We start from the raw sequence: 25,001 nt of genomic DNA on the forward strand, positions 1-25,001 counted from the left end.
TAGAACGGACTTGAAGCATGGAAATGAGGGATCTAACCCATGATATGTGACACTGCAACATTTTGACCATGCCCAGTTTTGAAAAAGAATGGACTCAGCCGAAACACGTGTCAGCTTAAGGGTACCATAAAATAATAATCAGAAAAAGAAAAAAGAAAAAAATGAAACTATGCCAACTAATTAAGTTGTTGTGTTAATTTCTTATTTGGCGCAGTCTTGAGAAGTCACGATACTACAGCAATTACCAGCAGTTTCTGGCTATATGTGCTTTCTTAACGCAACAAATTATCAGCAAACAACCTAAGAGTTAGCTTGCAATAAGCCACAGCCAATCAAATGAAATAGGCATATAGAGGAGTCGCCGCTCGACCAGCTTTTATCAAAGCCAGCCTCTGTTTCTGTTATAATGTTATGAGCTCTGTACCTCGGGAAAACTCAGAGTAAGGGGCAGAGTCTCAAAGCGTAATGGCATGAGCTAGAGCATGTCCCCAGTTCACCCATAAAACATGTGCCCTATCCGTAAAATTCCTTTGAATGTGTGCATCACAGTTGCCTACACTTGTAAGGGTGTACGCATAAGGGGGTGGTTCTGCATATTTTAATGCACTTCCCGAATTCAAAAACAGAGTGCACATTTTAATTTGCAGAAAACAAACACATTTCCATGTGCGGTATGGAATAGGCACAGATAAAGTCATTTTTTTAAGGCTGGAACAGCAGCGGCATGAACTGCTGCGGTCCCACTTCCTTTACAAGGATAAAAATTGTGTTTTCTTTTGTTACATATTTCCACAATAAAAGCCCATTTAAACTCTGGTCATGATGGGACCTCGAGGGTGCAGAGTGCGTCATCGGGGGCATTGCTGGGGGGGGGGGCTGAGGGGGCTATAGCCCCGGATCTTTTGGCTGTAGCCCCGGATAGAAGCTCAGGAGCTACAGCCAAAAGACTAGCTAGCTCCCAACAGTTCCCACAACAGCTTAACCCTGGGTCTTTTCCAGACCTAGCAACTCCCCTGTGCGTCATAGATGCCTCAGACACACATGTATACAAGGGGGCTGGCCAGCACATCATTTGTGCAGCAGCACAGCCACGTGCCTGGAAATATGCAGGCCATCTTTGTGAATAAGGTGACCTGCACATTTCTTCAAAGAATGCAAATAAAGAAATGCATTCTCTGTGCACTTTTGATCTGCGTTTCATTTTGTGAATTTTGCACTGTGTTAAAAAAAAAAAATAAAGATTACAATTATTGTCAGCAGCAAACATAGTTAATCTTGGTTTCAGTATTAAAGACATAGCCAGGTGAAAGCCGTTTGTCATTTAGATACTTTGTTTTCTTTGAGCATCCCTGGCACGAAAGGTTCTGACCTACTCCATTAATTGTATACTTTGCTTTTCAATCCAACCTTCACAGCAACATTTCATCAACAGGAAACCTTCATGAGTTTACGTCACCCAAATCTCAGGTTCCTCCAAATCAGAATTAATTGATTACAGTGGATATTCGGAGGATATGGGGTTCTGCAGGATTCATTCGCTAGGTTTGAATGGGACCATTCAATCGCCACAGGAACATGCAAAAAAGGGCTTAGAAATATCTTGCTGAAGTTATTACTGCCATGGATTTGTAAAGGCAACGAGTCAGATACCTCGACAATTACAGCGTCTTTGTGTTAGGGCTCCGAGTGCTGCAGGCTGTAGAGGGGTGGGTTGAGGAGTAGCTCTTTTCCGATCCAGCTTTTCGTTTTCCTGGCTTTTTCTGGAATATAAGTGGAAACAGACAGGCATCATGAAAACAATCACCATGAACATGTGACAATGCAGAGATCTATTTTGAACGCTGTGATCCTAAATTGTGTTTTACAGTTGTACCTCTAGTATATCCTGTGGGCATATATACAGGCATCATGGAAGGTGGTGTCCAGTTGTCTATTGGATTTTGTTCATTACCATTTCCAGAACCAATGAGAAATTGAATGGCTTTTACGCTGTACTTTTGAAATGTGTGCTGTCAAATTTCAACTCACAATTTGGCATTCATCGCGAATCCCACTGCATAAACAACCGTGGCATTTCCCCTGCTTGGGATTATCAGGAGTTAGTTTTTGTCAAAAACATTTTTCTCTCAAAACTATTTTTCCCTCAAAGACATTTACACATGCATGTACTGCACTTCATGCATAGTTTTGCACTCTTGTGATGGCTATATATTGGTATATCTAGATTGTGCTCTTCGTGTACGTACACATAGAGGCCTTCCGAGAGCAAGCCTGATACTCCTGAATCAAACAGGAATGGATACAATTTGAAAAATTTCACACACAGGACTATTTGCCTGACAGGAAGGATGTAACCTTATGCCAAAATGTATATATATGATCAGACCTCCCTAAATTGTCAATGCAACTGAAGAAGGAGGCCTCTGCATCGCACTCATTGCACTTATCTCGTTCTCAGCCAGTCGACAGAGAAACAAGAGATTCACATCGCTCGTGACCCTCTCCTCCCCTTCATCAATGATGTACGGGAGGTGTGAGAGACGCTAATCGCTCAGGCAGCTGTTCAGGCGATGTTGTGATGACATCCAGGTAGAGACAAGTCTGCAATCTATAGAGCAAGTCAACTGACTGCAGCCACAAAGAGCCGATGACATCATGGCTGACAACATGACATAGATGCATTAGACATGAAGCACATATGCATTCCTGCACGAAGCCATGCAGACATTTTAGTTTATTTCTGATAGAAACCAAGGATATGCTTATGACCCACATAGTTAGAAGACTGACAGACATGTACCTTTCGCTGAGCAGAAAACTGCAAGATGCATAAGAATACATATGAAAAGCTTTCTGAGGCTTAATGCAACTAACAAGGACCGCCATGCAAATAAAGATGGACGACATAGATACATTGGTGTGAATGGGGGAAGCTTTGAGAATTCCAGAGACAGAGAAAGCGTATTGACTGAACCAGCTGAAGCTGACAGAACAGGCCTCCAGCGCAGATACCGTGCACCGATAACCAAGGACACATGGGGAAGGAACGTTCCCAGATAATCAGAAACAATAAGGCGCCTGCAAGAAGCCTAAGCAGAAAATCCTCATAATTACAGACAGAAGAAAGCCATTTCCTGGTCTATTCCCACATGACCTGAACCTGCTAAAAAGTGCCTATTCATTCAAGCTAGGTAGAGATTGCTGTTCCGACCAGACTAAATACAGGGAGACACAAATATAGCCCTAGTTCAAAGACAAATGTTCTGTCTTACAGCACAGGAGATTGGAGAAGGTAACATATTGGGAACACGCGGCATCTCCAGAGTCATTCCCACCACCTTGAATGTTGCACTTGGCCTAGTACCTGTCCAAGGCTTAGAAGACCCTGTCTGCCCAATCCCTATCCACCTACTCCGATGAGTTAATACAACATTGCATTGGCCAACCACCTTTCACTAACCTATAACTTTGTATTTGATACTTATGGAGGTGGTTTTAGGAGGAGACACCAGGTATGGTTGCCCAATGGGTGCACTAACACCTATAGAAAAGTTGATATAGCTTACCTTACTAACCTATCCCATCTCACATTAGGTTTTTGGGATCTAACTGCATTTTGTGATATCATTTGTGAACAAAACCAGCTGACAACTGCCTAGACACCGAGAGTGAGTGTGGAGAATGTTATGTTGTTATGTTGTTCATGCTGCAATTCCTGTCATTTAAAATCATAATGAAGGCAGTTGAACTTTGCTCTATGGGTGGGCCTTCCGTTCTTGGTGCAGAGGATTTCCAGGGCATGGTTCCTCTTGCCCGTACATCAGGAGGCTGCCAATAGTCCCTGGCTGCTTTTACAGGTGGTAGCGAGTGGATGGTTGCTAAGACCTCTCGGAGACAACACCACATTGTCCCTCTGTGTGCCAGAAGAGCTATGTGGTAGCCCGTGAGGTCCAGACGGAATGAGGATGCAATCTCTTGTGGTAATGAAGCCGCAGACACAAAAGCAAAGAGCACAGCATATTTTACAGAAATAACAGAGTTTTATACCCCATCTAACATGTTAATGTGCGTGTGAAATTTGATGTTGTAGGAAGGGTATAATCATTGCTCATTACCGAAATCTGCAGAGATCCAAGGGTGAGCTCCACAACAGAGGAGAAAGAATTGTGGATAAGGAGAGGGGGCTCTATATCCCCTACGGATGCACTGTGGAGGAAGGAGAGCACAGGAAAGCCAATGATCCCTATGGCATTGCTACAGATTGCGCTCATGCAGTTGCACTATCCCACCCACCTTAGTAAGGATGTTCTTGCTGCACACATTGGGGAAGACTAGTTCTGCCCAAATTTGGTAAAAGATGTTGACCTTTTTATGAGTTCTTGTGTGATTTGTCAGAAATATAATGCGGGCCAAACATTGCACGTAGAGCAAGGAGCAATAATGCACCATAGTGTGCCTTTCCAACATCTCCACATAGATTATGTGGACATGAACCAAGTATGCCAAGGATACTGCTACATGATAGAGGTTGTATGCCCTTTTTCAAGATGGATCAAAGCTGGTCCATGCTCACCCCTCCCCCACCCTGAGAGTGTCAAAATTCCTCATCAGAGAGGTGTGCAAGGTCTTGCGTTCAGACAATGGACCACACTTAGTAAATTAAACCTTTGAGCTCATAACAACCCTATTGGGGATTACGCATATGTTTTACTGCGCTCATCACCCATAAGAGAATGGGGTTTGTGAACATCTCAACGGCTTTCTCAAAGAAAGAATCGTCAAAATAAAAGCAACATTAGAGAAGGGATGGCTCCATTGCCTACCCTTAGCATTGTTTGCTTTGCACAATCAGCCTGGATCAGACCACCATTGAACCACTCATGAGGTGGTGAAAGGACTCTGCATGCAACTCCAACTTGCTCTTCTCACTAAAGTGCTGACATATACCTAGAATACCGCTACTGTGTTAGGTGATTAAATGTGTGAGCATGTTACTTCAATGATGGCGAGAACTTCTTTTATCTCTCGACAGCTCCTGTCATCCCAGCAGGGACGGTCAAAGAAGGACGAGGAAGATGATACCCAAGTTACATACTCTGAACTGCTCAAACAGCCGCTGCTATATCCAGGGGACCAGGTCTTCCTGCTAAATTTTACCCACACCTGGTTTAAGCCATGTTTAGAGGGCCCCTTCGCAGTGGACCAAGTGACGGACAAGGCCGTGAAGCTTGCTGCCAAAAAGGCTTTCAAACTATATTGGAGACATCAAGCCCTGCAGAGGTGAGACCTCCTCGGCCCAACTCTTAGAAAATCTGCAAGAAGAAGAACCACAAGGAGAGAAGACACCACAATGCATGCAGACAAAATTGCAGACTAGAGCTAGCCAAAAGCAAAATGTACAGCTAGAAGAGGCACACTGTCATTTCCCTACACTAGGTATTCATCGTGAACTGATTTGTGGTGAATACCTTTATTCCTGCACACCTTTTTCAAAATCATCACAACCTCTGAACCAATGATATTGTGCTCTTTTATGCTTTTCTTCTCTACGCAGCACACAATTACCCAACATTAACTTGAGGTAACCCACCACTTATTACACTACTCAATAGTAAAAAAGAAATAAGTTCATTTGGGAGCTACTGTTTCTTGCAGCACTAGCACAATATTACCGCCACAGAGCTTGACTAACATAATACAGCAGTAGTAATGTATGTCAAAGACTTTTTTAAATGGTTTTATGGACTCTATGGACAATTTAAAAGAAATCCAGCAATGCAAAAAAATGAATCTTCTGCAAGGTTTCTTGTGATAATTTGTTTTGCCTTCTGCTGTCTCTACCTCTTTACCCTCGCTGCATTACAAAATATTCTGTTGTCTGATGCATATGTTTTGGTACCTGCTAACATTACCCCTAGCCCTGCTATTTTGGGAACCATATCTGGTCAAATGAGTAGCGCTGCTACAGAAGTAAAAAGACTCAGGCAAAGTGCAGATATAGATTTTGAACATGTAAATGCATACCTTGCAGATTCAGCCCATGTATTTAACAATGAGTGGTACAAGCACTTGATGAAGGTGGGGAGAAAGCCAACTAAGGAGAGCTGCTAGGTGTGCTCTCTTGTCCCCCATGCCATGTGTCCTTCCAGGAAATTAATAACAATAGAAGTCCCAATAGCTGGAGAACAGTGCCTTATGCACCTGTCGCTCTGCACCACAAGATGTCGGTTTCAAGGGAAGTGGTCTACTCTAAGATGGATATCTCAGAAGACGTTCCCATATGAAGACAGTGACATCAAGACTCAAGAAATGATAGACAACGATTGGAGCACAGACAACAGAGTACATTCCTGGCAGACCAAACACAGCGGAAGCCATAATAGGTACACAAAAGGAGTTAAAATGCCCAAAGACAGGATAAAGGGAGATAGGAGGGATGCTAGGATGCTGGGAGTGGACTCAATTGCTAGTATATTGCTAGTATATGGACACATATTATTGGAATAAGAAAGGGAGCAAAGTGCATAGACTCCTGACAATTCCAGTTGAAATAGTGCAGAAGGAAAAATGACAGTTTGCTCAATTAATGGGCTCACGTGGGTGGAAAATGAAGCAGATCCTATGCCAATTATACCACTTGGGAATGTTTCCTTATGCTTCCAGAATAGAGGTCCAGTGAAGGTTGGAGTGAACAAAGGATGCAAGTGAATATCAAAGACACCAGGCATGAAGGTTGGCACAGCAGGTCTGACGGACCACTATTGGGCTTGTGGATCTAAAGAATACATGCAACTACCACCAACATGGGGAGGAATATGCTCTCTAGTGCAACTGAACACACCAACATAAGTAGTTCCTCGGAAAGGACACACAAATGGACCGGCTCCCTAAAATGATAGCACACCAATGGAAGAAAAGGTGTGCAGAACTGACAAGAGTGAAGAGAAGTAACTATTTCTCGTCCAAGATGGAAGACGCATTAGACTCAATAGCAGCAGAGCACAGACTGTTTAGTAGAACTGAGATGTTCTTTGCATCGTTATCCCAGGAATTCAGGCAAGCTCGAATGCCAAATGGATCAGTTCACCAGATGGGAGCTGTTGCAGATGATGAACTCAACCGCCAAGGGGTTCACTGCTATCAAGGAGGAGCTGAGAGCTGTTTATTTTATTTTCATTTTATTGGACATTTGTATGGCACCTATACACAGGTGTATCAAGGCACCTCAAGGCAAGATGGGTGGCATGGGAAATCATAAAAATACAACAACAAAGAACAGTTATATTGGTCTTTTGACAATTCAACAATGCAAGTGCATGACAAGGTGATATCTGCAAGAGGCTGAGGGTAGAGGGAGAAGTGCAGCAGTGGGGTGGGCAAGTGCTGGTCTGGCCAGGGCAGCAAATGCCAGGGGGTAGGGGCGAAGGGGAGGATGAGTGCAGTGGACAGGGAGGACTATGTTGGGATAGTTCGGGAAGGGAGCCTTAGGGTAAGTGCTGGCAAATGGTGCTAGGGAGGACTGGTGAGGGTGGTCTGGCCCCTGCAGGACTGTTAGGTTGATGACCTTACAGAACAGGGGGAAGAACGTGTGATGCTTGAGCTAAAACATGGCGCTGGTGCGCAGTGCATTCTGGGAGCACTCAGAGCCATAATGGATATTTATTCCATGCCTCAGTGGAAGCTGCACTCTCATTAGAAGCTGCACTTGCTGAAAAACATGTTTTAAACGTTATTCGTTGCTGAGACTGGAATGCATGCCTCAGCCAGGGACACGGTACTGGGAAAGCTAGGATCCACAGGTGCCGGCTAGTACAAGATAATGTTTGTTATGGCTTGCTAAGCCTGCGCCGAAGTTACAAGATGAGTTATGGAATTGTTTTCTGTGGTGCGTTAGAAGAGGGAAGCGCCTTGCTCCTTGGGGGTTACTGTCGGTTATCCCGGCCGGCAAACAACGGTCACCCATCAATGCACAAGCACTAATGCCAGATGCTTCAAGAAATTGCCTCCCCTTTGTAGGAGGGCATATATGCTGAGCTCTGGAAAGGTCAGGTGGGAAAAGCACAAAGACTTCAGTCGGAGTGGGGACGCCTTGTTCCGAAATCCCTGTGGGTTGTTGTGCTCTCGGCCTGGCTGTTTTCGGGGTCCTACAGCCGCTTCTGGTGAGATGAGGAATTCAATTAAGCCCATGGTGATGTATTCTTGCTAACTTACTATCTTTTCTGTGATTCATTTCTGTGTTATCACTCATTGCTTATGTATGTTTAACTATGAATAAATAGCCGTATAAGTGCTCATTATCCTCTAAATGTGCGTGTGGTTAAGCCATTGCCTCGTCTACCTGCGTTCAAAGTATTTGCTCTGCAAATGTACTGGAGATAAATAACTGTCCGTTGTAAAGACCGGAGGGGGGGGGTCTGCACTTCCGCTCTCTATATGGTAGAGGGGAGGCACAGAGACCCCTGCCAAGATTCTCTAGTATTGGTAGTTGTGGTTGAGCAATCAAGGCCTAGCTTCTCAGGAGGTGATGCTAGCTGGTTCTTAAGTACAGTGTAGTCCCTGAACACCCACGAAGAAATGTCCACACACTGTATTGGTTAAAACACAGTCTTTATATAATTAATATTCAAAGTCATATACACGATCACGATAACTCACTTTGTGCTCCGAAAATCAACAATGGTAAATATGTACAATTCTAAAGTGGTACCACTATTGTTACTCGACCTTATTAAAGTGCATACTGTCAGAATGACACACAGATCAAAATAAAGAGGAAACCAGCAGTAGAAAGAGGAAGGAAAGCAGGATGGTTGAGCAATAGGCAGAATACTGGTAACTACCATTAAACACAGCTGTGTGTGGAGATCCGCCCACCTGGGCAACCTGTAGAAGAAAGATACAAGCCCAGTCCATATATTGTTCACCCTTAGACTTCCCAATAGTTCTGCAACCCCAAAGTACCTTGGCATTGTAGCGTTCAGCGTCAGGGAAATCGACAACCCTTCTTGAGTGTCCTCCCTTTCAGGCAGGAGTCACGGGTTGTCAAACGTCCGACAGAGAACAGGTCGAGCTATGCCAGTGAAGTGGCTGCATTGTTCCTAGCGGTGCTCATTGACGGGGAAGCATAAATGTCCTGCAAGGAAGAGGCATGCGGGGCACCTCGGTGTCGATAGTTCTGGACCGCAAAGAGTTGAAGAACTGTGGCCCAGCAAGGGCGTCGAGTCGTTGGCGTCTCTGTGGTCTTTGAGTGGTGGGAAACCCACCGGTGGATGCTCCTCGGCGCGGCGACGGTCAGTCCTTATCCAGCAGGATACAGAGATGATGATGCAGATGAGAGCGTCCTTGGATCAATGAAGTTCTTAGGCAACGGGAGCACGGCAGCTCCAGTCAGTGACGGACAACAGTCTGGGCACTTCTCCTTGGAGTTCCGCAGCAGTCCCCGTATCATGTCGGCAGCCTGCCAAAGGTATGTCTACCAGGGAGCTTAGGCAAAGATCAGCGGTGCACGATGGTCCCTCGCAGCTCGGGAAGGGGGCGCCTTACCAGGTCCTCTCTGGGTCAGTCCTTGAAGCACAGCAGCTTTCCGATTGCGAAGGAGAGCAACAGAAATTCTTCTCGTCCAGCAGGGCTCAAGGTTAAGCTTCACTCCAGTTACTCGTCATAGTGGACGTCAGCTTCTAAACATGATTTCTAGCAGTGAGAGGTCCCCAGATATACTGTTGATCTCCCATTCATTCCGCTGGGTCATACTCAAGCATCCAATCACGACTACGGGCATTCATGCAGGCAGGCAGCCAATCAGGCACACAAGGTATTCAGGCCATTCACTTCTCTCCAGACACTCACAACAAGTTATGTGTATTGGGACAAGTACCGAGCCATTCAACACTCCAAGCTGCATTCAGACCGGTTTTGGGCAGGGCTGTCTCAACCATTGTGTCAACCACCAGATACTAGACAGCCACAACATAGAATGTATATTCGTCACACACTCCATTCACCCAGGTCCCACCCACAGGCGTACCCACAACATATGGTCGCTGAGAAGGCTCCAGGCAGTCTGGTCGGCACTTCCCCACACTACCATATACGGAACTACCACACAACAGCCAGTCAGGGGGAAGGGACAGAGGCAGGGCTTCCCGGGACTTCGGGAAGATCAGGGTAACAGGTGATGGAAGGCAAGAGGCCATGGGGGCCATTTTGTCTCCATCAGGAATCTACCGATTCAAATGACAGGGCCTGGGCATCCCGAAATGGAGGACGCTCAGGGCACCAGTCATTTCAGCACAGAGCTGCCACCAACCCGTACCCTGCTCTGTGGGTCACACACAGGTGCCCAAAAACATACACTAGGGGCACAGGTTTGTACCCCTGCCCATGGGTGCCATAAGGGTATCCCACGGGTCCGTTCACCAAACCAAAGGAGAGAGAGCTGCACCGCCAGGAGTCCCACAAGAACTCCTGCGCGGAAAACATGCCAGAACACATGATAAAAAACAGTAAAGGACAAGTATATGGAGGCCCTGTCCCTCTGATACATTTCCAGCATCACATCCATGCACTCTTGGCAAGCAATACAGAAGGATAGCTGAGCGGCGACACGTTTGTCTTGGAAGCAAGACAACACAGCGTGTTGGTGGGGGTGGTGTGGTCCCTTTATAACCCTGTTAGCTTGATGACCTTAAAGAACAGGGGGAGGAACGATAGCTCTGGGGCAACACATTTGTCTTGGAAGCAAGACAAAACAGCACAGAACAAGTTTGAATTCCGATCCTGCGTATGGAAACCACTCACTTGTATTAAGTGTGTTATAAAAGAACAATTATAATTTTAATAACAGATATGTCTTCGATTTGCTCACAGCTATGGAAAGAGGCATTTGCACCGATTGGGCCTTCATGTTGCATATACGTGCCTTCCCACGATGGAGAGAATGGAAAACTCACTGAGGAGATCAGGCAACTATCCAACCTGCATGCTGAGATGGAGGCAGTGAAAAATCCAATAGAAGAAGATGGAGACTGACTGTCATATATCTTATCCTGGATACCATCATGGATGGCTAGCGGATTGAAAGTGCTAATAGCAGCTTTAGTGCTAGTATTTTTTGCCTTTTCCTTCATCAGGGAAGCAATAGCTCAATGCAAGAAGACCATTGAAAAGACAATAAGGATGAAAAACTACTGGACCTGAAGACAAAAGCAGATAGAAAAACACAGACACTTAACGTATTGTAATCACATCTGAAGCATTGTCCTCTGTTCCCCCCACATACAAAGTTCTCCTTTCCCCCAGACACATGCAACTATTGTGGAAAATGTCTGTGGTGCAAACCTGATGGAGATTGCTGCTATATGACCTGGAGTTTGGACTACCAAGTAAAATGTGCAGGACACTTAGGAGGAGTGGCATAGGTATGGATCCCAAATTTGTACCTGATGAGAGAGAATAGTTTTAGGAGTGTGGTTTACCTGTCAACCAGAGAGCGTATTTAAGAGGGAGGCCAAAACATTGCCCTCTTTGCACTTATCCCACTCTCTGCCCATCGACCGAGAAACAATAGATGCACATTGCTCGTGACACTCTCCTCCCATTCATCAATGATGTATTGCAGGTGTGAGAAAAGCTATTCACATAGGCATCGGTTCAGACCATATCCTGATAATGTCACAGAAGAGTCGAGTCTGCAATCTATAGAGCAAGTCAACTGACTGCAGCCACATAGCGTCGATGACATCAGATGCATTAGACATCAAGCACATATGCATTCCTGCACGAAGCTACACAGGCATTTTAGTTTATTTCTGATAGACATGAAGGATATGCTCATGGCCCACATAGTTGGAAGACAGACACACATATACCTTTCACTAAGCAGAAAATTGCAAGACGCACAAGAATACATATAGACAGCTTGTTGAAGCTTAATGCAACTAACAATGACAGCCATGCAAATAAAGATGGACGACATAGGTACACTTGAGTTAATGGGAGAAGCTTCAAGAATTTGAGACACAGATAAAGCTGATAGACTGAATCAGCTGAAGCTGACAGTGCAGGCTTCCATTGCAGTTACCGTGCACCTAGACAAGGACACAGGGGGAAGGAACATTCCCAGATAAGCAGAACCAATAGGGCACCTGCAAGAAGCCAAAGCAGAACATTCTCATAATTACAGATGGAAGACAGCCATTCCATTGTCCCCATTCAAACAAAAGAAAGAGATAAAGGGATAAAGAGCACAGTAGTGCTACCGTTAGCTGCTCACTCTAGGTGGTCCCTATTCCTGTCTCATAGCCACTGTTTGGCACATGAGTAAGAACTACTTCGGTACAAGTTTATATATAAAAATAAACATATTTTATTATTAAATTGTACAAGCAATTTTTTAAGAACACCAATGGTGTAAACTCACCGTCCTTTTATCAAACATTACTTACAGTGAATCTCTAAAAAACAAATCACAAGATTGTATGCACCAGCTTCATTGGCCCAACACATGTGACCTGAACCTGCTAAACAGTGCGTATTCATTTGAGCTAGGTAGAGAATGCTGTTCCCACTGGACTAAATGCAGGAAGATACAAATGTAGCCCAGGTTCAAAGGCAAATGTTCTGTCTCACGGCACAGGAGATGGGAGAAGGTAACTTATTGGGAACACACTGCACCTTCAGAGTCGCTCCACCACCTTGAATGTTGCACTTGGCCTGGTACCTGTCCAAGGCTCCAAGGCTAATAAGACCCTGTCTGTCCAGTCCCTATCCACCTACTCCGATAAGTTTATACAATGTTGCATTGGCCAACCACCTTTTACTAACCTGTAACTTTGTATTTGATAGTTTTGGAGTTGTTCTCAGGAGGAGCCAGCAGATATGGTTGCCCAACGGTTGCCCAAATGTTTATATAGCTTACTAACCTATCCCACCTCACATTAGGTTTTTGGGATGTAACCACATTTTGTGATGTCATTTGTGAACAAAACCAGCTGACAACCGCCTAGGCACTGAGAGTGAGTGTGGCAAATGTTACGTCGCTCATTCGGCAATCCCTGACATTTGAACTCATTATAAAGGCATTTTGAATTTTGCTCTATGGCTGGACCTTCTGTTCTTTGTGCAGGGGATTTCCAGGACCCAGTTCCTCTTACATGTATAATCAGGAGACTACCAATAGTCCCCTTGCCGATTTTACATAACTCACTGCAATCTATTTTGTTTTAGTCCGCTCACCACTTCACATGCCCTGTGACGAAGTTCCTTTAATGACCTTATGGAATAAAACATGTTAGCTCTTGTTTAACTTACTTTGAGGTGGTATGTGGAAATATAAGAGTGATTACATAAAAGAACTGTCTCTCAATTTATGGAACATCACATTTAGGATTATCACGTCAAGCATTGCAGCATGATATACATTAGAGTCTGAAGGCGCTATTTATTCATCTGTGTTAACTGACTCTGAAAAATGATTTATGTAGTCAGAATTTATTTACACTTTGTGTTGTCATATTTAGATGTTTTTTTGTGGATCATTGTTATACTACATGATAATAATTTCTGATGTAGTGCTATGTTTTTTTATCTACGTTTAAATAACATTAAATGTCACTGATAATACACCTTTACAGATGTATTTCTTTAAGATGTGTTACTTTGTTAAGCAGAACTGTTATATTAGCAGGGAGTATCACTTTCTGATCACTCGCTAGATGACATTGGGCGTCATTACAAGTTTGCCAGTGTGGAAACAAGGGTGCCTGTAAGCTCACTGGCACCCTTGTTTCCAGACAGGCAAACTATGTGTCTGCCTGCCATGGCCGCTGTGCCTGACAAGTCTAACCCTGCCGGGCAAACAAGGTATACCTGTCGGTCTGTGCCTGCTTCACCTTTATGATTAGGATCACTGCTGGATTAGGGGTTGAGTGGGCAATTCATTCATTACTCATCTCTGCACTTATGCACAGCAGTAATGATTTCATCACACCACCCCTCCAGGATTTTGGAGCAGTGGAAAGAATAGAGGTACATCAGTAGCTGTCAGGGCATTAGGGGTCAGCAGAGGGCTTCTTGGGAATAAGCAAAAAGCACGAACAATTCCAGTAGTGAGGAAGAGCTTGAACAGGAATGAAAGATAAGAGCAGGTTAATGGTGCAAGCTATTTTATAGTTTGTGGAGCAAGTGGGCTGTTAGGGGAGCACATACTTTCTCACTGACAGGACACACTTTGTCTCCATGCCCCCTTATAGTTGAACCCTTTCAAAACAGAATGCCTCCTAATCTCACCCCAAGGCACAAACTCAACCTCACCCCTGGAAAGAGCATTGCAAAAACCCTAAACTGACCCTTCCAATCTAAACTCAATATAATGTGTACAGGGTGATTTCTATAACTTGTAGATTTCTCTAGATTTTCTAAACATAATGCTTTACGGTGCAGAATAGAAAATAAATAAATGTTCTGCTGGTTTACTCTCCTGGCAGGATACTCATTTTTTTCACAATTTCAGGTTCACATCTCACTCCTGGTTTACTCTCCTCGCAGGAGATCACAGCTTTTTATCTTCCTCTGTCGGGTGTGAGTCTCAGACTCACTGTTTGCCTGATTCACTAACCTGCTAGGGCTTTTCTGTCCACCATTCACCGTCTATTTAATCCACAAATTATTTTCCAATATTGGGTCACCTACCCTTTCTTAACATTGTTCTAATTTATATCAATTCCTTTTTTGATGTATTGGATCACCGACCCTTTCTTAATATTGTTCACAATTATATCAGTTTCTGCAAAGGTTTTAATTAGTCTCTCTCGCGCTGTTAATGCGATGCAGTATTCACACTCAGGTGCCTCCGTAACCAACCCATTTGGTCTCCCTGGGCTTACCGGGCAACTTTGGCGCTCCTCGCATATTTCCTTCATCTTCCCTTTTTGGTCCGCCGACTAGCCATGCATCCCGTCAGCAGGTTTGCTCTTGCTTTGCCTTCCCCTGCTCCAGCTGCCTACGGCAAAAAAGCAGTGAACTTCTTTCAGCTTGGTCTCCCTGCACGCTGTTCAAGTCAGCCTCTATGCTGCTTCTCAGAGTCTGCTTGCCTCCAGAATTTCGACCGGCATCAGAACAAGTTGCAAACCGCTTCAGTCTCTGCCTCTCTCTCATATGCTGGTCAGCTATGGCATTTTTAAATTTCCCCGACATTGGTTAACTTTTTCCAAAGACTAGAACGTGGTGTTAGCTTACTGCTTGTGGTCATCTTCATTGCTACATCCCTCTTCCTCGTCTCAGTACTAAAAAGGGGAAGGGTAAACAGGGTGTTTGGTTAAGAAAACCTGGGAATTCCTTATCTTCACCACAAGAAGACATACAGGCAAGTTGGAAATGCATATGGGCATGATTAGGAATTATGGCAGCAGAATTAATTTTATCCAGTGTTTTCTTGCCTCTCTGGAGTTTGGAGAGCTGAGGGGAGGGCTGTCCTGATGTTGTGTATTTTGGAGTTGAAGTAGTTCATAAGGGAGTTGCATACTGCAGTGGAAGGGGGTGTGGACGGTGTGGATGGTGGTTTAGAGAGGGACTTTACAATGTTGAATATTTTCTGGGTCTGATTAGTGGCGGATTGGAGTTCTTGGAAGTAATGCGTGGCTTTGGTACTGAGCATGGCTGTTTTACATTTGCTGCAGCAGTGTCTGAGGGGTGATTTGGTTGAGGGGCATGGGTTCTGTTGCCAGGTCCTTTCTAGGCATCTGGCTTCCTGCTTGATAGAGAGGGGGAACTGTTGAACCATGGTTTGTGATGGTTGTTGTGAACTTTTTGTAATTTGAGGGGAGACATTTTGTCCAGTGCCTGTGTGATGATGATGTTGTATTGGTGGAGTAGGATGGGGATGTGTGTGTGGGGAGGGGGGAGTGGTACAAGGGGTGCTAAGGCTATGTCTGTAATGTGTTTGCTTTATTTGGCTCATGGCTAGGGGGGATATGTGCCAGTTGGTGGGATTTTGTGTGGCAATGTAAGCATGAAGAGGATAGCAAAGTGGTCAGACCACAATACCCAGATTCAATTATCCACAGAGACGTGTTTTTTACTTGTCATCAAATGTTCCAGGGGGTTGGCAGCAATGTGTGTGGGGTAGTTGATGAGTTGTGTGAGGTCATAGGGGGCGAGTTCAGGTAGCATAGTCTTTAATATGTGATTGGTGTCTGGAAGGGAACTACCAGGGTTGAAGTCGTCAAGGTAAATGTTGTTGCAGGAGAAGGTGTGGTTGTTAGTAGTGAAGTCAGTCCAGTCAGTGTGGAATTCGGTATTGTGTGTGTGAGGGCGATACATTAGGTGGAGAAAGGTGGGGTGTGGGCGTGATGTAGGGGAGTAAGTGAGAGAGAGTGCTTCAAAGGATGTGTATAGGAGTGTGGAATTACTAAGTGTGAGTGTGTCTTTATATATGATGGCAATGCCATCATTGTGTTTGTGAGGGTGGTCTCTGTGGTGGATGAGAGTGTGGGCGAAGCATGTCGGGGATAATGGGTGTGTGATGGGGTTTGAGCTTTGTTTCTGTAAGGAAGAGTGTATATGGGGAGTGTGTGCTAATGAGTTAATTAATTTCATGTGTGTGTAGAGATGCAGAATGCCAGTTGAGAAGAATGCAGGTGTATGCAATTAGTTGTTTAAATGAAGTGCTGTTTTGGAGGATGATTTGCATGTTGTTTGTGTGCTGTATGCAAGGCATTTATGTGGTAACTAGTGGCAAGCAGGGGCTAACAGGGAACTCAGAATGAAATTGAGATGGCTATAGCAGCAACCCTTAGCTCTGTCTTCCCTGTGCTCTGGACACTCGGGCGAAACGATGCCCAAAGGACAGTGCTCATATAACCAAAGTATGCATACAATATAATGTTCTTACGCTGACAGATTTCAGGGGTGATACAGGGCTTGGGAGAAAGGGTGAGGGGTGAGAGGATGTGTGAGGATAGAAAAGATTTGAGAGAGATAATGTTTCTCAAATGGGGAGTTAAGAGCTAGGATGATGACACAAAAGTGCCATTCAAAGGAGGGGGCCTCAGGAGGGGGCGGGGCTGGGAGAGGAGATCTGTTCTCAACCAGGTATGGGGATAATGAAATATGTTTTTAAACTTGCATATGGAGGTAGGAGAGTTGGGATGAGGGAGAAATGTGTGAATGGCCAGGTGGGGAGGCATCAGTAGTGAGGTTAGAGGTGGTATAGAAGGATGTGGGGTAGACAAGGCCAAGAGAGATTGGGAAAGATGGTTGGGGAGTGATGATAAACAATTAAGTGAGTTGAGTTAGAGTTGGTGGGGGGAGATGATTTCTGGGAGGATGAAGTCCCCCATCCAAGCAATGAATCTTCAGCTGGGAGGGAAATCCAGAAGGTGGTTGAGATAGGCAGGATGAATTTAGCAAACCTAGGAGCCTAAAGATAAAGGGGATATTTGAGTGCAGTAGTAACACAGACCTGGGTAACAGTTTGTTCAAAGGAGAGTGGGAGACATTCTGATGGTGGATGGTTCATAGAGGGATTAGCCTTGTTGACCATGAGGATACCCCCTCTCTTGGTCATCCAGGAGGAGTGGGCAAACATGGAGGGGTCAGTAAAGAGCAGCAAGTGTGACAATGTCAGGCGGGTAACAGGTTTCAGTAATTCTCAGCACTGCAAACTGCAAATCACTGGAGTAAAAGTGGTCAGAGAGGAATTAAGGATTTTTGCACAGTGATTGGGAATTCCAAAGCCCCAAAGTAATATTAGAATGGGAGCTTGAGGGGAACAAATATTGTTGAAAGACAGCAGAACAGGGCTAGACAAAGTTAGATCAGGATTGGTGGCCCATAGGCTTTTTTACTGGTGATACAAAGGATTGAGATGGGGTAGGTAGTGGAAGTAGAAGCAGGGGGGTATTTATGAAAGGGTTGTGAAATGCAGTGGGATATCCGCAAGGAAGAGAGCGTGGTGAATGGCAGTAGCGGCAAAAGTGGTGTGTGAAATAGGAGTGTGGGATAGCATTAGCCCGGTGTTGACCAACAGGTAAAACAGCAAAGCTAAGCCTTAGCGAATGATAGGTACAAAAGCAAAATTAGGCTGGAAGGGAACAACAGATTTAAAACAACAAAAATGTATCTTGTAGCAAACAGCAGGTAAAAATGAGAAATTATGCTATTAGCGATCAACAGGTTACAGATCAATTTAGGCTTGCAGCGACCAACAGTTAAAAAAGCAACATTAGGTTGATAGGGACCATCAAGTAGAAAAGCAGAATTAGGTCAGTAATGATCAAAAGGTTAAAAAACGCAAAATTAGAATGGCAATATCTAACAGGTTGTATGTCAAGTTAGGCCGGTAGCGACCACCAGATAAAAAAACTAAGTTGGTCCAGTAGCATTGGATGCTACCCTCTCCTTCAAAAAGCAAGTGAACGCAATCACCTCCTCAGCCGCATCCACAACGAAACTCATTAACGCAGCCAGACATTTCCTCTCCCCAGCAAGCTGCTTCACCATTGCAAGACCAATCATTGGAGCAAGACTTGACTATTGTAATGTCCTTCTCGCGGGAACCTCACAGCACAATGTGGACAAACTCCAGGTTATCCAAAATAATGCTCTTCAAGCAGCCCTGAATATATCCAAAAGAGACCATATCTCAGACACCAGTAAAAAAGTACATTGGCTACCTATTAGGGAAAGGGTCATTTTCAAAACTCTTCCCATCACGCGCAAATGCCTGTCCAACACTGCTCCACAATACTTATGCCAGTAGATTGAAAGATCCACGACTACCAGACCAGTAAGGACAATTTATGCTAACCGACGAAAAATGTCAAGAGGAGCAGCCTGCAGGTTCACATCAGTCGAAGCTAAACACTAACTCCGTAGCACTTGAACTGAGAGCCAAGACCTCCTACTAGCCCTTCCGTAAGGCTCTAAAAACCTGGCTGTTCGCCTAACAAGACATCCCCTGCACCTGACCAACTACAAACTGAAATCTCATCACTATTCTCAGTGTAACCGGTTGCAACAGCGCCCTGATGTCCTTGGTCTTAGACACTTTACAAATGTAATAAATAAATAAATAAATAAATAAATAAGTTAAATGCCAAATAATGCCAACAGTGACCAACAGGAGAAAAAGCAAAATTAAGCTAGTAGTGACTAACAGGATACAGATCAAATCTGTCTGGTAACAACAAACAGGTAGTAATGCACAAATAGTGCAGTAGCAACCAACAGGATTTACAGTAATGCTGGTCGGTCCTGTGAAGTTGGCATCATAGAAGGAGACACAGCCAGCAGATTCAATAGGTAACAAAATGAGTTTATTAACGAAAATGTCATGATGGTGTACTGCCTAACTTCCCCATGCTAATGTGGGATTTCCCTACCTAAAGAAACTAAGGATAGTCTGTGTCACTGAGTTCAACTGAATAGTCTGCCTTTGTCCAAAACCTATGCTTGCCCTCACAACTAAGAAAAAACAATGTGTAGGGATGTGAACCATAAACTAAACAGTGTTCCAAAAGTAAAAATCTGAGCTATTTCCAGCTCTGGTTCATTCTTTAGCTTCTTTCCCCCAAATGTAAAAATGTTCACCACAATGTTCAAATTACCTTCTTTTGGATTTAAAGTAATATAGTTCCACACCATCATAAGTGTTAGGATGCCCTTCGCCAGGTTCAATATAGTTCCTGGGCGACAAGTTTTAGGGTTCCCTTCCACAAGTTTAATGTCAAAAGATATCACAAAAAGAAGTATCTTGAATCTTTGTCTTTAAGGTAAGTTTCATAAATGTGTCACAGCTCAGGAATCCCTTCCCCGAGTCTTATATGCATGAATACTAGTTTCCTTTCGACACAATAGCAGGTTTTCTGGTCTTGGCGCAGTTGTTAGACCACACGGTCCACCACGCAACCAGGAACCTTGAATTCTCTTTCAGCAGTTCATTATTCAACATATATGAGTTCTCTGGTCTTGGCGCAGTTATTGGATTACACTATTCACCCATTAACGGTCATGCAACCAGGAATCTTGAGTTCTCAATAAACAAGTAGTTTATTAAATGCAGCTCCAAAAACAAACAGTATCTCAGACTTGATTTCAACTCTGCAGTCAGAGTCCTTCATTCAATTTAGTTTCCTATTTTCTTTCAGTTCATGATTAAACGCTAGCAGTTCGCTATTTTCATTCAGTTTGTTTATTCGATATTAGTAGGCTTGTTATTTTCATTCAATTCAGTATCCAATGTTAGCAGTTTTGCTGTTTCATTCAGTTCGATATTCAATGTTAGCGGGTTTGCTTCGCTTCGCGCCACTCGCCTTCCACTCATTCATGTAACTTCACAGTTCCATTGGTAAATGAAGTATTCACTCCCTCCGAGGTGTTTACCACCTTTGCAGTACATCCAGGAGACCCGGTCTATGGGTAGCTTCCCCAGCACTCACCAGTTATAGGTGTCTTCCTCCGGCAGACCTTGCTGCTTTCCTTCTTACCTCTGACTTGCGCTTTGCATTGTGAGAGCCCCGCTCGTGTAAGATTATGAGCTTGTTTGGCGTAGGTGTCTTAACTGCCTCTGCAAGGCCAGGCACAGCATCCTTGGTGTTTGCGCCACGCCACAGCTCCTTTTGCTCCCACGTCACATGGGATTCTTCCTTCTGCACATAAGAGGCTTCCCTTAGTTTGAAGTTGTTGGCCTGCGTCCCATCCCATCCTCGGGTCCCATCACAGCTGTCTCCGGATTCCCTGGGTATAATAATGATCTCTGCGGAAGTTCCTCAGGTCTCTCCCTTTAACTTCTTCTATACCTTGCCTTTTATACACCTGTGGTCCTTCAATGGGCTGCAGGTGTATTCCATCATTCAATGCTTCCTGATTCTGATTAAGAGGACATGCCTGACCTTCATGCCTTTCATGCATCTTCTGTGTCCCAGTAGAATAATTGTGAGAGTGTGTGGCATTCATTACTCTCAGTTGTTTCTTCCTCATCTCAGTATTGCCAGGTACCCTAAGAGGGGAAAAAAGGGGAACTGATCTACAGTAACCCATAAAGGTTGGCGGAGGGTTAGATTGGTTGTCACTAGGATAAGGGGGATACCATGTCTTGCCTAAAGCTACCACATTGCCAATCCCCAAGGACCACCCACCCAGGTGATCCTCCCTCGTTTGTCCACCCCCAGGGTCAGGATCCATAAGTGATGCCCTTTCACTGGCCACCTGCGTACAGGATCCAAGGGGAGTAGGAGTAAGAATACCCTCAGGTTTTTCACAGTACCCAGTCCGTTTACTATGACTACCATAAATTATAAGGTTAATATTGAACCTGATGTTGCAGTGCTTAGCAGTGAGTGGAATATGGCTTAAAGCTTATATATGAAAGTAACATTATTTGCAACCACGTTTACAATAGATTCACAAGGAACAATAGAGAACGGAAAAGGTAGCAACACATTAGCCTTTAATGGTTGGTTACCTTAACCTAATGTGCTGGGGCACATAAGGGCCCGACCACCTTGGGCGTAAGCACCTCTGTGGACCAACCAGAAAAGTAAGGAGTTGGTTGTCAGAGAGCGAGCCAACTAGAAGCGGGTGTGAAACAGGTGGAAGGGTGGAAGCAAGCATATTGCATAGACAGTGGGGACTACACAGGGTTGTCTGCAATGCAGAGCAGGAAGAACAAAATGAGAGTGTTTGTCCTGAAGTGGTGTCCACATCAATGGCATGTAGGAAGCAAGCATAACAGTCTGGTCAGTGAGAACCAACGGGACAGGCAGCAGAATGACAGTAAGAATCACGCATGAGAGGCCGCCACGTTCCTATGAAATAAACTTCTCCATCCTTCGAACTGGCTGTTTCTAAGCAACAGCAAAACCAGTTGCTTTTTAAGGTCTTGTCATGCTTTCACATTCATTGAAATGATGGTGACAGCAGATATGAAATTAACAGTGACACAGGCTTCCAACATCGGCCTTCTCCTAAAAACCACATGTGCATGGAGTGGAACGCAGGGTTACTCCTCCTACTGTATATACATGGCATGCCTCTTGCGCCCCATGGACAAATATAACAACCGTTTCCTACCCATGACAGAAGGGTGTGAAGAAGTCTCTGCCAGCAAAACATAACACTCTGGCGCTCATTTTTGAAGTCACTGTAAATGGGTGGCAGGGACCAGTAACATGTAGACGGGTCTCCGCCCTCTTATTTTCCTCATATGCACGGCAGTGTGCAAAATGGGAGGGTAAATGGGTGGCATTCATGCTTGCATGCCGCCATTTTGCACTCCACAGTGCAAATGAAGTAAACGCCACCTGCTATGTACGCTTGTCAAGCAGCGCTTACAATGGATGCCTACAGAGTCCGCCTGCTTTTTGCTAGTGCAAAAGGCAGGTGGGCTCCATAGGAATCCACAGCACGTGTACCGGCATTTCAGTGCAAATGATGGCATATTTGTATGGTGGAGAGGAAGGAAGCGCCGGAAGTGTGAGTTATGTTCCACCCCTACTCTCCACCATACAAATTAAGGAAAAAGAGCTGTGATGTGAAAGGAAGGCACAACGACCTTCTGCAAGGATTTTACATCTTACATTTACATTACGGCTCATACAACATGAGTTCCACTGTGTCCTGTTAAAACAGATCATTCACTGAGGTGGTTTGTCAGCAAGGAGTAGCGCTAAGACGTGCGTCAATTATAGATACACTATGATCGAAGTCCGGAAGAGATAACATGGCGAGAGGCAACACAATAAGATGACGCAATGAGACACAGTAATAAGAAATAGTCAGATGAGTTATGTCGGAAAGAGGTACCACTATGATATGTGCGAGAGAAAGATAACACAGTGAAGTGTGCCGGGAAAAGATAACATGATTTGGTGTGTCTTGAGCAGATAACACAATGGGGTGTGTAAAGACAAGATAACACAATAGGGTGTGTCAGGAAATGATAACACAATGGGCTGTAAGTAACAGATAACATGATGGGGTGTGTAAGTTAAAGACAGCACGATAGGGTGTGCCAAGACAACAAAACACAGTGTGGTGTGCCAAGACAAGATAACACAATGAGGTGTGCCAGGAAAATATAACCCTATGATATGATATGATATGGCATTTGTAACGCGCCTATATACAAGTGTTTCAAGGCGCGATGAGGCAGGGAGGGGGGAACAAGGGGAGACAGACAAACGATCCTACTAGGCCAGGTGTCATTCAGATCGCGCAAGTGCATGGGTAGAGGGGATGGGAAAAGCGCAAGGGGGAAGGGAGAGGGGAAAGTGCAGTACAAAGTGATTAGTAAAATACAAGATAAATAATAAGGGCCAGCTGGTGGCAAGTGCAGTATAAGTGCAGACAAGTGCTGGGAAGAGGGGCTGTAGGGATACAAAGACAGTCCCGCAATGCAGGGGTTGCCAGGGAGGCAGTGCAGGGAAGAGTGGCTGGGATAAGGACCGAGATTGGTGAGTGGCCCAGTTGCTGATTCAGTACAGTTTCAGTGATTTAGCAGGGGAGAGGGGGAGAGAAAGCAGAAGCAAAGAGGAAGCTTTTGAGGTGCTTCCGGAACTGGAGATGGTTCTCCTCAAGTTTCAGGGAGGCAGGAAGGCTGTTCCAGAGGGAGGCCCCTGATGCGGAGAGAGATCTCCCCCCAACTCATTGCTTGGAGAAGCGGCTGACCCTGAGTGAGTTGGAGGCGGATGAGCGAAGAGCTCGAGAAGGATACGTGCTAGAGAAAGATAACAGAAGGAAGTGTGCCAGGAAAAGATAGCACAATTGGGCGTGTCAGGAAAATATAAAAGGATGGTGTGTGTCAGAAAATAATCACATGATGGGATGTTTGAGGAAAAGACAACTCAAAGAGGTACGTCAGTAAGATAGAGTACAGATAGCACGATAGAATGGCTCAGTAAAATATAACAAGATGAATTTTGTCAGGAAAAGATAACACGAGGTGTGTCAGAAAACATGAACCTGATAAAGTGTCAGAAAAGACAACACAACTAAGTGTGTCTACAGAGATAATAAGATGGATGTGTGAAGAAAGGGTAACCTGGTAGAGCGTGTCACGAAAACATAACACAATGAAGTGTGTCAGCGTAGATAACTTGATATGTGTCAGGAAAAGGTTACACAATGACGTGTCAGGAAAATATACGATGATGGTGTTTGTTAGGAAAAGATAAAACAACGATGTCAGTCATGAAAAGATAACACAACACAGTTATACAAAATTAAATAATGACCTATGTCAGGAAAGGGTAACATGAGGAGGTATTGAGGCTTGCCCCATAACGGTGGTGGGGTGCTGCCCCTCAAACACTTTCTCTCTCTCTTTTCTCTCTCTCTCTCTCTTTCTCTCTCTCTCTCTCTCTCTCTCTCTCTCTCTCTCTCTCTCTCTCTCTCATTGTACCTACCTCTGTCTCCATCTCTGCTTCTGTCTCTTGCTCTCTCTCTCTCCCTTTCTCTCTCTCTCTCATTGCCCCTACCTCTGTCTCCCCCTCTAATTCTGTATCTTTTTCTCTCTCTCTATCTCTCTGTTCTCTCTTAAGAGAGTGAGAAATATTCCTTAATGGAACCCGCCAGCCACCTACTAAATTCTGGGTTGTCCTTTTTCACAATCCTGAAGGTGCCATAATTGTATACTCTTTGTGACCTCCTATCTCAAATGCAAATGCACAAATCTGACCATTGACCTTGGGGAGGCCTTAAGGAGTGTTGCCATAGAAGTAGAATTTGCCTGCTTGGGTCATGGACATTTTCCGGCCCACATACAATGAAGAACTGAGAAACAGTTGGTGGCAGTGACGGACTGACCTACAGTGAACTCAGGGGATTTCCTGGTAGGCCTCTAACGCACGGGCCTTCTTGGTGTGGGTACCCTGGATTTTGTGCTCCTCTTACCGTCTCAGTCACCAAACCCCTTTCTTTCCATCTCCCCCCGACAACAAAAATATATTATAAATCTCCCAGTATGCTATTCCTCAATCTAAACAAATGTTTGACATCGTTTTTGT

The 25,001-nt window shown here is 44.6% G+C and overlaps 1 pseudogene; it reads right to left on the reverse strand.

The window, feature by feature from the left end:
- LOC138452628 (leucine-rich repeat-containing protein 4B pseudogene) overlaps positions 1 to 25,001 on the reverse strand; it is an 889,435-nt pseudogene that overhangs the window by 426,762 nt on the left and 437,672 nt on the right.

Source organism: Ambystoma mexicanum, chromosome 1p (genome assembly GCF_040938575.1).
Source record: "Ambystoma mexicanum isolate Mex_15411 chromosome 1p, UKY_AmexF1_1, whole genome shotgun sequence".
NCBI lineage: Eukaryota > Metazoa > Chordata > Amphibia > Caudata > Ambystomatidae > Ambystoma > Ambystoma mexicanum.